The sequence below is a fragment of the Podarcis filfolensis genome (genome assembly GCF_964270895.1).
Source record: "Podarcis filfolensis genome assembly, chromosome: 17".
Lineage (NCBI taxonomy): Eukaryota > Metazoa > Chordata > Lepidosauria > Squamata > Lacertidae > Podarcis > Podarcis filfolensis.
In genome coordinates this window covers 2,229,198-2,245,614 of record NC_139621.1, presented here as the reverse complement: position 1 = coordinate 2,245,614, position 16,417 = coordinate 2,229,198, and the positions used below count along the sequence as shown (strand labels likewise).

Sequence of the window (16,417 nt, the reverse complement as noted above, 5' to 3'; positions counted from 1 at the left end):
ATCAGTGCATTCCAGCCAGAACCATGGGTGTAGCCGAGGGGAGCTGGGGGTTCTGCTCCCCCGAACAAAAGCCTGCCCTGTAAGAAAAATCCTAGCCACGCCCATGACTAGAACCTACTGACCCTATACTTGAGCTGGGTTTCTTCCCTTCCTGTTTTACACCAGCCTCAATTTCTTTGCTCCTTGCCAGCTTTTCCTTATTCCAGAATTCACCCCTCTGTACAGAGCAATACTGCTCTGTGCTACTGCCAGTAGATATGCTGTGTTACTCTCACCTGCCACCCTGGGTCCTTTTCCTTCCACCATCCTTTAGGAGAATTGCTTTCCAGTTGCTCTGCAGGGGGGGGGGGCGGACTTATAACTGCAATGGACTGCTGAATTTGCTCTCCTGCCAGTCCTGCATCTTTCTCACTCTGTAATATACCAAATGGCTCTCCCCACCCCACTTTTTGGGGATTTAACTGTGCAGTGGATCCTAACTTAATCTCCTTGAAAAACTGGTTCTTTTGTATTAGTGCTCCTAGATGATTCCCTCCACATATTTCAGGACTCCCACCATTGCAAACACAAATCCAGGGCTAAAGTCCTACTTATATTTATTTGCGTAACTGCCCCCCCCCCAGCAACCTTCTGAATCCTAAGGTGAATTTTCTCTGTCCTGTGTAAGGGAAAAGAGCTGCCTCTGAAAGTGACAGGATTTTTCTGTTAATCCCAATAGCCAGTCTCTAACAGAGGGTCCCTTTAGTGTTTCCTTCTAGCTATTTGGTTTGGCGTGATGTTAGGCAGGGCCTTTTGCTTCTGCTTAATAGGGATGTGTATTTGGTGTACATACACTAGGGATGGGGAACTTGTAACCCTTGAGATGCCCAGTCCCCATGCCAGAGTTTAGAATTGGTGGAAGTTGGAGTCTAGCAACATCTGGGGGGCACAGGTTTCCCCATCCCTGATACACACACACACACACATGTATAAAAGCCCCCTTCCCTCTGAGTAATCCCTAAGAACCAGCCCATTGGCATAGTTTTCACTAGTGGGGTGACTGACAGGAAAGAGCTACTGCTTAGGACAGGGACTGGATCCTCCCAGCCCCCAGATCTTGCTGAAATGCGGCTTAAGGGTTACATCCAAAAAAGTAGTGTTGCTACCGAGTGTACCATTGCTATGATGTGCAGTGAGGGTCTGAACTGATGCTTGAGGGATGTGCATGTGTGGGTGTGAAATGATTTCGCATGGGTTGCCCAGTGTTATGTACTGAGTATTGAGTTCAGGGACTGAGAAAAGAATATTGGGGGGATGAGGTACCTGTTGATTTGTGGAGTGTGTAGGAACCATGCCTTCTAAGTGCCTAGGGGAGAAAGAGTAGGATTAAATGACTTGGAGTGACAAATATAGGAACCAGGACTGCTGGGTTCCTGGTACATCAACTCTGGAAGAGAACAGGATTTGTGTCCCCCTGCCCCCTTGGCTCACATCACCTTCTTGCTCCAAGAATAGGGAGCTGGTGGTTCTCTCTGTGTTACTGGAGTTCAACTCCCCTCCCCAGCCAGCATGGCCAATTGTCAGGAATGATGGGGGAGTCAAAAAAATCTATGGCGAGCCACAGATTGCCCATCCCTGTTCCAGATGCACTTGGTAAGAACCATGTTGAAATAATTGCACACTTGGCACCTGGGGCTTAAAAGTTTCCATCTGCTCCTCAGTGGTAAAGCACATTCTTTGTGTGCAGTCAGAGGACCCCAGGCACAACCTTTGGCAGGTCCAGGTCAGGCTGGGAAAGACCCCTCGGTGGAAACCTCCAGGGAGCTGCAGCTAGTCGGGGTCTGAGCTGGATAGACCAACGACAGTTTCCTACGTTAGCTTACGAAAATGCATGTCGTAATATATTTGATACTCTGTATGGTGTTATAAGACTCTTTCTTGTCAACAGTCCTTACAATTGCCATGAAAGGTAGGTCAGAAGTATTTTTCATGTACTGAAGACTTGGGGGGAGGGGAGATTGAGAGAACTGACTTTCCTAAGGAGCCTGCAAAACAGGCGAGATTTGAAGCCGGCATTTCTCCACCCTCTGAACATTGGTGCAGGAGTTGTTCTGAAGCAGACTGTTTGAAGAGGCACACCTCAGCCCTCAGGCCCATGTCCTCTTTGCTAAGGCTCCCCTCCTCTTTCCCTCCCCACATTGTTACTAGTGCATCTGATCTCCTCCAACAGCACCCCCTGTTTTGATGCTGATGCCTTCTGTTTGGGGGGATATGGGGGTGTTTGAACTAAATCACTGTACCTGGGAAGTTGATCTCCAGGACAGGATATGTTCTAGTTGCCCACGAGTTTTGGCTGAAGAGATTAGGATGCAGTTAGCCCTGAAAGCTTTGAGATCTGCTTTGGAAATGGCAGCAGGAGAGGCTGTGTGGGGTGGGAATTGACGAATCCAGCCGTGTGTTCTTTCTCTCTCCCTCCTCATCCCCGCCTCCTTCTCCTGGATAGAAATTAGCAAAGTGGTTTGATGCTGCAAATGACTTAAAACCAGCACAAATGTGTCTTGCCATTCCCGCCCACTCGCTACCGACACCAGGGAGGCGGTTTTTGAGAGCCTGGAGAGGTGGGTGGGTTCTCTGAGCCTCTTCTCCTTGCTGGTAAAAAAACCAGAAGTGGCTAGAGGCACCTGCTCTGGCCTACAGCCTTTACTCTGTTTTTTGCATTTGAGCTGGAAACTGAGCACCGCTCCCTTCACGCCCCTGCCTCTAAGGTCGCTAGTAGCTGGAGCTGGTGCAGCATAGTGGCTGAGTAGGATGTGTGATCTGTGTATCCAAAAGCCTTTAATTCAGTTCTCATCGCTGAGTGGTCTTAAGCAAACTGTCATACCTCAGCCCTCCCTCTGTAATACGGGGATGATATTAACACTGGCCTGTCTTAACAAGGTTGTTGTACAGAGTAGTGAGAGATGGTGTGCAAATGCCTTGATCACTCAACAAAGCAGTATAGGAATATACTTCTTTCCCGGCACTTGGAAGAGAGCAGTGGTCTTCCAATGCCGCCCATTTGTCAGCCCCAGAAGATGGTGGTAGCCCAGCCAATTTTTTCACCTCTTCCACCTGAGGGAGATTGGAAGGGAATGTATTTTCCCATCAGTCCATCGTGGTTTGCTGCATGGGATGAAAACATGTGGTTGTTGAAAGCTTCTCTGGGATTGATTTTTCTCACTCCACTGCCAACCACCAATTGGAAAAACGGTTGCGGTCCACTCTGGAGGCAATTGTAAGTCTGTGCTTGGAAAGCCAGGGAACTAACTGTTCTCGATATAAAGTCTGCCCTGCTTGTTTCTTAGCATAGGTGCATAAGCAGAGCTACAAAAGCCGTTTGTCTCATACTGTGAGACAGAAATGTCTAGGCATGTGAGTAAAAGCGAGAAGGGAGCAATAGCTAGCCTGCCCAATGGCCCCTCCCAATTGTGTGCATGGCTCATCAGATATTTCTGGGGAATGCTGAAGAGTATGTTTGCATTACGTAATTCTGGTGAGCTGCAGAACCACTAGCCCCAGAGTCAGTGCTGTGAGAGAGGCAGGGAGAGTTAGGAATGATTTAAGGCCAGATTTTCTGGGAGACTCTGGCCAGATCTCAGGCAAGGAGCCTACAGTTCTGGCTAGTGCTGCAGCTGTGTTGATCTGCGTCAGTCTGTGGGATCTGCTCTGCACTCCCAACCACAGGTGCAGGGGGCTTATAGCCAAAAGTGGATGTTGGTAGCAGGTTGATGCTCTTCCTTGCACATCTCCCTTGTTCCCTTTCTTCTGTCCCTCTAGGTGAGAAGACAGTGTTGTGATGCAGACAAGATCATTCATTGATATTAGGATTGCAACTAATGTCATCAAGGTGGCTCCCTGACTCTCAGCATTCCTACAAATCAAGGTTAGGAACTGGTTGTCACATGATTGCCGTTCCTGCGAGGACCACCATGTGGCCAGCCAGACATATTTAAGTCTCAACAACAGGCTGGTGTGCAGGACCAGCTGCAGGTTGCTAAGAAAAGGGACAAGTTTCATATTGCACTAAATGTGTTCCTGTTGCCAAGAGTGGCAGCCGTTCATTTAATGCCCTCTCTCCTCTGTACTGCATCTTTTTAAAATAATAATAACTTTTTATTAGATTTCCAATATTTGCCCAATATTACCACACTTTTGCCAATTATACTGATTTGAATCAAAATAATTCAATTAATTCAAAATTTATACAATTTAATAAAAGTAGTTTCCTGCACTCCTTGATCAATGTTTTTGTCCAGTTCTTATATTGCTGCAGTTCATATTTTTCATTAACTTCTAATTACATTTCAGTTGGTATATTAATCATTAAGATAACGGCTGCATTTTTAACGATTACTATTCGTGTTATTATCTAACTTTTCATAGGATTTCAAATGCGGTGCTCTAATTATTTTCCTTTTCTCTGCGTGTGTCAGCCTCAATATGTCCAGTTATGAAGTCCTTGGCCTTTGCTGCCCTCCAACTGCTGTTGTCTCTCATCTTAACTGGGGTGTGGCTATAATCCTGGAGAATTCTCAAAATATTTCACTAGCTCCCTCCCTTGCTCGGTGTTTCGGACAACAACATACTCCAACAGTCCACCTTTCTCACTACTCAGTCTCGAAGTTTCTGCAGCCTGAGAAAGAGGGATCCAACTTCTGCCACAGGGGATCTTGGAGTACTTCATTTTAATTAAGAACCACCACCGTCTCTGTGCCTCACATGTTTGCGGCCCCAAATTCCTTTCATCTTTACAACTGCATTTTGGCCAAAGTTCACTTGAGTTATATCTCTTCTCTGTTGTTTTTAAGAGGGGATGGTAGAGAAGGTATCCACTCTAATTTCCCAAGATGATCCATTCCAGCATTAGAGCTCTCCCTTCCTTCCATCTCTTTAAACCACACACAGCTAACTGTTCTTTTAATCACAAGTTTTATTCCATACTGCAAACCAACCTCATTTTACATCTTTAAATTTTGCGTCTGGAGAAGTTTGCCAAATAATCACAAGTTTTATTCCATACTGCAAACCAACCTCATTTTACATCTTTAAATTTTGCGTCTGGAGAAGTTTGCCAAATAATTAATAAAGAAGCTCAAAGTAAACAGGAAACCAGAGGCTCCCCTCTCTGCCATCCACCGCCCACACCGAATAAAATATTTTCTCAGTTCCAAAGCTCAGATCAATGCAGCTGGATAATTCCGCAGTTCTGATGACAATATCTTCTCTTGGAGTGTGCCTGACTTTAAAGCCAATTAGAAATGCAATTAACAGGAGAACCTCTGCTTCTTAATGCCGGCGTAGGAGGGTTTCACCAGGCAAAGTGCTTTTTGCACTCAGTGCCTCCCTGCCCCCTGCATTACATGCCAGAACGAGAGCCAGGTACTGAGACTGTGAGTGAAGCCTGCTCCACCCTTCCCTGGGAGGAATGTCCAGAAATGATTTACCCTCTATCCTTCTTGTTTTCCTTCGCCTTTGATCCCTGCGGTGTCGTGGGGGGCTGCCTCCATTAAGGCAGATAGGCACCAGAAACCCCTCTGTACTGTATCCAGGGGAACTTACCCATCTCCTGACAACATTATGTTCTGTATATCCCCAGCTCTTGCCGATAGCAAACTATGACACCGAAGGGAGGAAGAAACAGGGATATCATAGACACGAGTAAGTGCTATATCATAGAAAAAGTGGATGTGTAGTGGCTGCTTTTGGCAGCAGTCACACATGTAGCGTAATATCTAATGTGGCCTTAGGTGAGATCATGTCCCAGAAACCAATTGTAAGATTAGGGAGGAATCTAGATTGTACTCTTACTTCATGCAGGGAGCCACATATATCAGAAGCAGTGTAAAAAACTGCACTTTTGTGCAGCTTCTGGAGAGGTAAGCACTGCTTGAACGCTACTGCTCTAGTGTACTCTGTCAGAACGATGTTCTGTCTGTTCTTCCTGAGAGGTAGAGTCAGCCCTGTCTGCATCCATGGAAATATGCCACAGGTAACATTAACAACCCTCCCAGGCCTAGCAGCACTGTGTTCTGAGGGATCCAGGTAGAGGCTTCAGTGGTGTTTGCCAGGCCAAGAAGACCTTACAGAATGCCCCCTTCCCCCGTTCCTCTGTCCCTCTTCCCCAGCCATCACCATCATTGATTGCATTTCTATCCCACTTTTTTCTCCAGGGAGCTCAAAGTGGTGTAGATGGTTCTCCCCCTCCTCATTTAATCCCCACAACAACCCTGTGAGGTAGGTTAGGTTGAGATACAGGTCACCCAGTGAACTTCATGGCCCAAGGTCACCCAGTGAACTTCATGGCCCAAGGTCACCCAGTGAACTTCATGGTTGAGGGGGGATTTGAACCCTTGTCTTTCCCAGGTCCTACTTCTAACCACTATACCACCCTGGCTCTCAATAATTAATTTCTAAAAGTTCTGTGCCAGTTCAGTTTCCTAGATCAAGGAGGAAGAAAACAGGTGAATGTTGCTGAGTGTCCCCATGACTATACTCCTCAGCATGTAAATTCTGTGGCCTTTCTTAGTTATCTGCACAAGGGTCCTAACTAGCAGCAGACCTAGGGGCTATTTCACACATGCATGTTCACCCAGAGGTGACTGGAGCATCAAGTGACGCTTTGCATGAATGAGTAAGCACAGACCAGACCCACAGAAAGAGCCATCCTCACACCTTGGAATTACCTTAAGCATAGTGCTTGTCTCTGGAGCCTTCTGGCTCATACTTGCAGATATGAGTGTGCTTTTTAGTTGGTAGGATCTTGCTGGGCTGTAGGAACTTTTCTCTTTGGCTCTTGGGGAGTTATCATTGCCTTCGCTTGTTGCAGAACTGTGGCAGGATAGTGCTTCACATACATTTCCCCAATGTTCTTACTGCCACTTGTCTCACAAACACAGACTCCAGTAGCTGCACATCAAAGCTTCCTCTAGGGCATTAGTGTCGGGTTGCAGTGTAGGTCATTTCACCCTGTGCTGCAGCTCTGTGCATGAAGGCAGTGTTGCGCACTCTTGGGAGCTTGCTCAGCAGCTGTTCCCCCAGCTGTCTCTCCAGCAAGCAGCTGCTTTCTGCATCTTAATAAAACAATACATCTCTTTGCAAACAGCCCCACCCTTTCCCAAACCACTTGGAGAGAGTGCCTGCTTCTTTTAAAAACTTGTCTGTAGGTTTACCTGGAAATAAGTCCTACTGGTTTACTCCTGAGTAAGGAAGCGAAGCATGCATTGGAAATCATCTGAAAGAGAAAACCAGCCCTAAGGAGCTGTTTAGGAAGACTGGAGAAGAAATGTGGGTTGTCTCAAATTTGGGCCTCTTTTTTTAACACTTGAAATTATTCCAAGAGGGGGAAGCGGTGAGAGGAAAAGTCTGAGATTGAAGCTGTGTGGCAGGCAAAGAGGAGGATTACTGTGTGATGATAAGGGTTTGGGGCTTTTAAGTTGTACACAGGATCTTCATTTGAGTCAGGGCCCGCAGCCAAACTGTTTTCAGCAACAGGGCAGCCTTTGCAAATTGGGTGCCCTTCAGATGATTTGGATGGCAACTACCATCATCCCATCAGTTACTAATGGCTCTCTTTGTACAGCCCCAATGGGAAGACCCTTGAGGGGAAAGATTTGGTACTCTCCAGTTGGGGCAACTGCTAGCATTAGAAGTTCTTATGTCCTGAGAGGTAAATTACAAGGCCTAGTTCTCATTGAGGTGGTGAACCTATTGGGACTGTCTCACTTCAGACTGTTGGTGTGGACTTGCATGATGGAATGACCCTCTACTCACACAGAAATTCTATTTATAAAATAAATCTGTCAAGGAGAAGGCTTCTAAGCTAGCTTTCGCTTTGACGTGCCTGTTTTCTACGTGGAGGGATTTTTCAAAAATGACAAATAAATGTGGAGCAGCATTTTATCAGTCCAGTTCAGCAGTCTAAAGTGGTACAGCCCAGACATTGATTTACCACTCCTAAGCTTAACTCTCTCCAACACATAGCAGTAAGGATGTTCATTAAATTGTAAGTTTTCATATTTCATTTCAGGCAACAGTCCTCTTCTTTCTTCAGACATTCAGAAAGGTGCTTTCACTGAAAGCTTAACAATATATACATGTATTTAATAGAAAAAAACTACTCTTGTGTAAGTTATTTTTACACTTCTTACAGGATTTGTAACATGGGTCATTTGCAAGAGGGTCCACAACTAGTCCAGGGGGGTTGACAATATTTTTTCTGCTCATCAGGTGAGGTTCATTCATGAGCAGTCTGTTAAAAGGGACAAGAGTAGTTTCCTTAGCATTGATGAGGTTTACAATATGATCCTAAGTGTGTTTTCTCAGAAGTCATCAGTAGGACTTGAAGTGCAGCCAAGTGTGTAGGTTTTGGTGTTAGTTAATATTTGTATGTAAAAGTTACTTTTAAGGATTTATTTCTTTGCCCCATCAGTCCTGAAATCCATTCCCAGAGTGTTTCATCTAGGCAACATCCCAGTGCTGATGGCAAGTTCTCTTCTTGTACCTTTCAGAGCTTATCAAGACTTCCTTTTGTGCTACATTTCTAAGCACAGGTCCGGCCTTTTTAAGCTCTATGTTTGAGCCCCCCCGCCACCTGGCACTTTCCCCGGGAAAACCTGTATTTTACCACTGAATTGGAGCAAACAGCAATTCATGGAAAACCCAAATTGCTGTTTGCTCTGATTCAGCAGTAAAACATAAGTTTTCCCGGGGAAAGCTCTGGGACAAAAACAAAAAACAAAACCACATGCTGGGACATGGAGCTTTAAAGTGCGAACTTATGCCTGGAAAGCATGGTGCAAAAGGAAGTCTTGATGAGTCCTCATACACAAACTGGGTATCAGCCCTTAGTTATAAATAAGGTTAAGGAGGTTGACATGGTCTATATTCCATTGAGTAAGTGGGGCTTACTTCAGGCACATGGGTATAGGATTGTAATCTAAATTGATCTCTGCTTTTATGCTGTGAACTGCCCTGAGTACTACAAATGAAGAGTGGATTACAATAATAATAATAATAATAATAATAATAATAATAATAATAATATATTGCATTGCCACTGAGCCAGAATTTGAGTGATTAGTGGAGTTATGGACAGGGTGAATAATCTGGGCTGCTGGAACCTCGCTGGCCTGGTTATCACTGCGGTGGTAAATCTGTGTCTGTGCTGGACCACTTTAGACTGCAGCTGGAGGCTCACTTAGTGGGATGGCCAATTGCCTCTGCAGCACCTGCTGCTCTTTCTCCAGGCCAAGGTCTCTTGCCAGCCCTGATTACAGGATCTTCCCTTGGAAGAATCCCCCCACAACACTTCAAGGAAAGCGCAGACTTTGCCTCATCACCAAAGGCAAACATGAAATTATATGTTTTGTTAATAAAGCATAAGTAAACTAAGTAGGCATAGAATTAGACACAGAAAATAATATGCAACAAATTTATCACATTTATATTTTCCTTGAAGGAAACCAAGGCAGTGCATATGCTTCCCTGCCCCCCATTTCATCCTCACAACTTTGTGAGGAGGTTAGAGGATTAGCTGCCTATACACCAACATTTAAAGCACATGACTTACTCCAAAGAATCCTGGGAACCGGTTTATCCCCAGAGCTACAATTCCCAGCACCCTCAATAATGTGCTTTGAATGTATGTTGTATATTCAGCCAACATCATCCAGTGAGCATCACAGCTAAATGAAGATTTAAACCTTGGTCTCTCCAGACCTATACCGACACCCTAAGCCACTACACTGCACCTCACTGACAGCTAGCTTATCTTAAATTCAATTGTATTTGTAAGTGGTAAACTTACCTTGGCCTCAAATGCCTTTGCTAAAGCCAAAGTTTGGGTTCCTGTTTGTAGAAGAGTTAGCTTGCAATGGATGTGGTCAGCTCCATCCTTATTTCAGACATTGTGATATATCGATATATCACAATGTTTAGCTGGTGATACAGTATATCACGATCTTGGAAACCAGATATCGCCTGGCCCTATGGAAGAGGACCATGGCTGCTGATCCCACTGCTGAGTTTGTCATACCCACTGCCACTGTTGCCTGATCTCCGTGTGTTAAGTGGGTTGTGGAATGTATAAAAAGAGCCTATTTGTGTCTACAACCGTATGTGTACAGAGCCTGCGTGTAGGGAAACCTGTGACCCTCCAGCCACCATTGGACTTCAGTGCTTCTCAGCTTCAGCCAGTGTGGCCAGTGCTGATGGGATGATGGGAACTGAGATCCAGCAACAACTGGAAGGCGACAGACTTCCCATCACTGGGGTGCATCTTCCACAGACTCAGGAAGTCTGATTGTGCGTAGATGTGTTGCAGGGCCTTTTATGCTGAAGATAATGGAGTTCAGGGATTGGAGGTAGCAGATGCACCAACGTCAGCGGCAAGATCAGTGAGCCTGGTTCCCCTGCCACATTTTGAGTGTATGCATCTGTGTGGGTGGGAAATGTCTGAAGAGTGCATCTGTTTTTTTTTAAAAGTTATTTCCATATGTAGTAATGTAATGAAACGAGTTAACTAAGACTAAGGAGCTGGCTGGTGATGAAAACAACAGGTGTATGGGATTGAGGTGGCAGGAAGTAGTCATACTAGATTCCAATGTCCGGTTTTGTTGAGGTCAGCATAGCATTCCAAAGCCTGACTTCTGAGGGAAAATGTGGTAGGATTTATTGGCAGTTTCCTGTATGCCACATGTGACATTGTCAAGGGTGGCTTCTCGGTTTGAAGGCACTCCTTACATGGGAAACAATGCAGGTAGACTGCTTGGGCTTCCTCTGCGTCTGCCCACTAGGATGGGGAACTGGTGGCCTTCCAGATGTTGTTGCTCTCAAACTCCCAGCAGCCTCAGCCAGCATGGGCAGTCCTCAGGGATGGTGGGAGCTGTGGTCCATTTTCATCTGGAGGGCCACAGGTTCCTCATCCTTACAATTCATGCACTATCCAGGATGGAGTGTGTGTGTGCTTTTGTAGCTGTTGCTGGCCAACTGCTGTATCCCATTCCCCTCCCTTGCTGCTGCTATGTGGTAGCGTTTGAATTCTCCCTGTCATTTTCAATCAGAGTGTATCTCTGTTGCAGCCGGATGACTGGCTGCGATGGGGACAGTAAGGTTTGATTTGCGGCAGGGGAGTGCTGGGCCGCAGCGGGATGGGACTGCGATGCGGTTGGCGGAGCCCCTGCTGTATACAGAGAGCAATCAACACTGACATGAGCAACCTTATAATAGCATCAACTGGCACCCCTTGGCTCCCATACATGCAACCACTTATACAAGTTAGACTCCTGTTTTCATACCAAATACACACTGAGAATATGGGGGAAGCCCACCTTTTCCAAGAAGAAGACAACCTGGCTGCGGCTGATGGGAGTTGCCTTTGTCATTTATATACACAACCTCACTGTCATGCTGCACTTATAAGGTCTACAGCTTTCATACTTGTTCCTGGGCTGAGCTTGCTGTTTACACTGCTAGGATCAGTTTCTTGCTCAGAACACTGGAGATCTACCCTTCATGCACCCCGATTCATTCAGGCTTTATTGGCATAACTGAGACAAGGAAATCATAAAAGAGAAAAAAAACCCCATGCATAAAACATTGGTAATCCAGACATTTTAAACACATAAAACATATAGAAGACTCAGTAGCCACTATTAAGTACAATTAAGTAGTTTTAAAATTGCTTTAAAAATATTGGCTAAATATCCTGAAACAATTGCAGCAGTTTTGGGAATATCATCTCAACAGATATTGAATTAGAAATTATTTGCAAGTAGATACTTTGAGCATCAAAGGTGTGAAGGAGCAGCCACTTCACAGGGCATGTTCTTAAGGATGTGTTACTGGGATCCAGTGTGCGAATCCTGATTTAGGGGGCCAGCTGGATTGGGAGCAACCTATTCAGGTGACTTTTCTCGTTTAGGAGGTGCTGGGTCCAACCCTGACTCAGTTGGTGCACAGACTGGCAGCCTTGGGGACAGTGAATAAGGCTGTGACTTTTTAGGGAGGGTTTGACTATTGAACAGAGCTCCAGATTGGGCAGCTGGTTGACTGGCTCTGGGCACTATTTTTTTAAAAAAAATCTACTCTATTATTTTTTTTAAGCAGCCAGTCCCCCTCTGTGACAGAGTTTGGAGGGTTGCCAGGAAACCCCAGTTTGCTGACACCAAGATGCTGCTGCTTGCTCCCTGGGGCTGTGTGAAATGTCATCAGTTCTGACCAGCCTGATGAGTGCAGCTCCAACAGCCTGTACATTTATGTATGTGCGTATTTGTTGTTTGTGGGCAGCCAATGCCAGAAAGCCTGCTGGCTCTAACTAGCACAGAGGGTTAATTTAGCCCTTGCATATTACATCTATATTTGTTTCTCCCCCCGCCCCCAACTGCGAGATATTCCTCATCCTGCAATGAGAGCTTTGAGAGAAGAGGACTGTTATCACACAAGAGCCCTCATCTGCCACTTTCAGGAGCAAAAACATTTTGATCGGTTGATTTGAGTTTACCTATATGCTGTTTTTCCACAATTAGCTGTGTCCAAAGTGGCTTACAGCAAACATGCAAAACATTAGAAGACAAATATGCCATATACAGAGCATGTCGGTAAATTAAAAAATGACAAAAAGCAGCAATTTAACAAACAGCACAAATTCAATATTGCACACACACGAAGCAATCTAAGTTTAAGTTTATGTACGAAGCTAAACAAGAGTTAACTGGCAATCAAGTTCCTGGTAGTGTTCTTCTTGCATTCCATGGAGCCTGGCTTAAATACATACAGCTGGCTCCCATATCCTTACCCCAGAGGAGGCTGACAGCAGCAAAAGGCAAATGGTGAGGGTGGCAAAGGTGGTCAGTCTCTTCCCCAGCTTCCTGGAAGTACCAATTGCTGGTGCAGGTCTTAATGCCTTATTTTGTCTACCTGGGGTGTTGCAATCCTCCCTGTTCGAGAGCTGGGAAACTTAAGCATGAAGGAAGCAGCAGAGTCCCAGGGAAAGTAAGGAAGAACAGGAGCCTATATTTGGAGGGGGGGCAGGTAAGCCTTTAGTTTTAGAGCCCATAACTGGCAATGCTGTGTTTTGTTTTCCTCCCCCGCTTCCTACGCAGGGCACACTTTGTCAATTTTCTCCCTGACAGAGCCCCTAGCAGAGATCAGTGTCTGGCTGCATAATCAGCCTGTGGAGTGGAAGTGAACATGGCCCTTGGGGAACAGATAAGGCAGGCTGTAGCCTCGCGTGCCCTTTTTGGCACTGCTGCAGCATCCAGCAGATCATTGCAGTGCCAGGCCGGATCACTGGCTTCCCTGCCAGCACCCCCTTGTTCCTTAATGACATTTCCTATGCAGCTGCTCCCAAGGCAGATCTGGGTAAGGAGCTGCAGTTGAGTTCCCGTTGGTTAACAAGTTGGCGAATTCTTTTTGCGTCCTCGTGGAGGCTGGAAGCCAGAAGCAGATGGTGCTGCTGGTATGTGTCAGGACAGCAGGCCTTTGCTGGGTAGTTGAGGGGTGCAGCGAGAGCTTCTTCCCCTGCCACTCCAGCACCTGTTCCTAGGAAATCAGCCTCCTGTAACCCCGTCAGTTGGGTCCAGAGACTCAGCAGGAGCAGCTTAGTGGCTCTTTCCATAAACTAGATCTGTGTGTGGATAAGGAGCAAGAGGAAGGCTTGGTACCACTTGCTGATTTCCTGATTTGGGACTCGGAGTGTCCATTAATTTGCTCCAAATCCAGGAGGAAAGCCCCTGCTATTCAGTTGTTGTCTTAGAAATTATTCTGTTCCCAAAAGAAACTGCCACAATTGTTCTTAGACTGAAAACCATCTCTCTGACCTGTTCATTTCTCTGTGTTATATATGAGGGATGAGCTTTCAGACATGCTGCCCCTCCTCTGCGCCATCTGATGTGCCGTCCTCCGTCAAGAGCTGCACCAGCCTGTTCTGCTGGCTCAAAATAAGCCAAGGGGAAAAGAAAATAGTAAATGTGCTGTTTTAAACTTCTGTGGCTTGCAAGTTGATTAATCAAACCATTTTTGTGTGTGCAAGTAATTTGTCGGGAACTCCATAGTAAGTGTGGTGAAAGACCTAAGGGAGCAGGAAGGGCCCCCTGAAACAGGGCGGTAGAAGCTCTTGCGCCTTAGGCCAAGAGCAGAATATTCTGCAATCAAAGGACTGGGGGTGGAGAAAGACAGACAGAGACAACTATGTCACGTGACTTGTTTTGGTTCTTCAAATGAATCTTAGGTTCAGACTCAAACCTGCAGTCAGACAGAGGGAAAGGAGCAAGTTAGGTGGTAAGCAAGCACCTCGCTTTGCAGTGCAGCCAGCAAAGTCTTGTTCGGTGGAGCTGTTTTGCATTAGCCCAGGACCGTGAGTGAGAATCTCAGCTGCTGACGGGCTGCCTGCTAGCTCTTCCTCCTCCTCCTGCTTCTCTTGTGTGAAGCAAGCGTCAAGGAAGCCTCTGGGGCTGAAAGAAAACTGTCCTTCATCTGCTCAGAGGAACTGACTTGGCAGGGGCAGAGTGGATGGGGGCATTGTCTAGCTGCATCCCAAAGAAAGAGGAGACTGCCTGAGTTATCCCATGTCACACAAAAATATATCACCAAGGGGAACTGCTCCACAATAAGGAGTATAAACAAGCAAACAAATAAGTTCCAGTAGTAGTCTTTTTCTTTACAGTGACTCGTGTATTTGGTAGAAGCAACATCAACTCGTGAGTCAACACCCAGATGCTGTTCTGCTACAATCAGCGTTTCTTCCCACAAAGGGGCTTAATCATTGAGTTGATAAGATAAAACAGAATTGCAGTCAATCTCTATTGCCATACGGAATGGTTGAATTTCGGTGAGAATGCATTCATTATAGATTACCTGTTGTTGTTTAGTCGTTTAGTCATGTCCGCCTCTTCGTGACCCCCTGGACCAGAGCACGCCAGGCACTCCTGTCTTCCACTGCCTCCCACAGTTTGGTCAAACTCATGCTGGTACCTTCGAGAACACTGTCCAACCATCTCGTCCTCAGCTTCAGGATCTGTCCTTCCAGTGAGCACTCAGGGCTGATTTCCTTAAGAATGGAGAGGTTGGATCTTTTTGCAGTCCATGGGACTCTCAAGAGTCTCCTCCAGCACCAGAATTCAAAAGCATTAATTCTTCGGCGATCAGCCTTCTTTATGGTCCAGCTCTCACTTCCATACATCACTACTGGGAAAACCATAGCTTTTACTATACGGACCTTTGTTGGCAAGGTGATGTCTCTGCTTTTTAAGATGCTAGGTTTATCATCACTTTTCTCCCAAGAGGCAGGCATCTTTTAATTTCGTGACTGTTGTCACCATCTGCAGCGATCATGGAGCCCAAGAAAGTATTGTAAAATCTCTCACTGCCTCCATTTCTTCCCCTTCTATTTGCCAGGAGGTGATGGGCCCAGTGGCCATGATCTTCATTTTTTTGATGTTGAGCTTCAGACCACATCTTGCACTCTCCTCTTTCACCCTCATTAAGAGGTTATTTAGTTCCACGTGATCCACCTGGAGCAGGAACCGGCAAGCCACTCCAGTATCCCGGCCAAGAAAACTCCATGGACAAAAACAACAGATTACCTCTACAATGAATCTAAACAATATACAATCAATAGTTTAGAAAAATGAGCAAATCTATAAAGGTAGAACAAAACGACAAAATTACTAATTTAATCATAAAAGGTATGTAGAACTAATACCAACCACCAACACTTGTATGGAAAACCAGGAGAACATCCCTGTCGCTATAGGCATATCTCCCAAGGGAAGAACAGAAAGAGGTTCTTCAGCCTTCTATTTGTTACCCTTCCTTGGGCAATGCTGACCGGGCTCACATATTTAAAAGTGAAGTAGGGAACTGCCCACAAGCTCAGCTGAAATCAATCAAACAAATCCTGGAAACTCTATGGATGAATTCCAACTCTGTGGAGCTAATGTAAATGTGTAAATATACTTGGATTCCATTTGGGCAAGTCGTCTGGTGATGTTACTCCCAGTCAACTGCGTCTAGCAAATCTGTTTTATTACAAAAAACCCAAAAATCATCACATGTATGATTATGTTGAATAAAATGTTCCACTAATGGGGCTTTTTAATTTTACCTCGGATGTGAGAATGATGTTATAAGATGGGGGTTTTCAGCTGGCGAGACATGGCACCAATATATACCAAATGACAAACATTCTATCAAATAGATCACATTCTTGGTGCCTCAATTTGTAAATCCTGTAGATTTTTCAGCCAGTTTAATGATTATCCCATCCTGTGATAAACTCCTCAAAGCTGTTTTCTGTGCCTTAGACATATTGTTAAGAATTCCTTTAATTGAGAAATCTCCTGCAAAATGATGTTTTGAAAAGTATGGATAGTGGGGTCTAGTACTGGTGGTGTGAAATGGG

The 16,417-nt window shown here is 45.5% G+C and overlaps 1 protein-coding gene across 5 annotated transcripts in view; it reads left to right on the top strand.

Annotated features, from left to right (window-relative positions):
- The window catches only part of IQSEC2 (IQ motif and Sec7 domain ArfGEF 2), a 158,125-nt gene that overhangs the window by 1,335 nt on the left and 140,373 nt on the right, over positions 1-16,417 (top strand). The gene's annotated exons all lie outside the window — the stretch shown is intronic.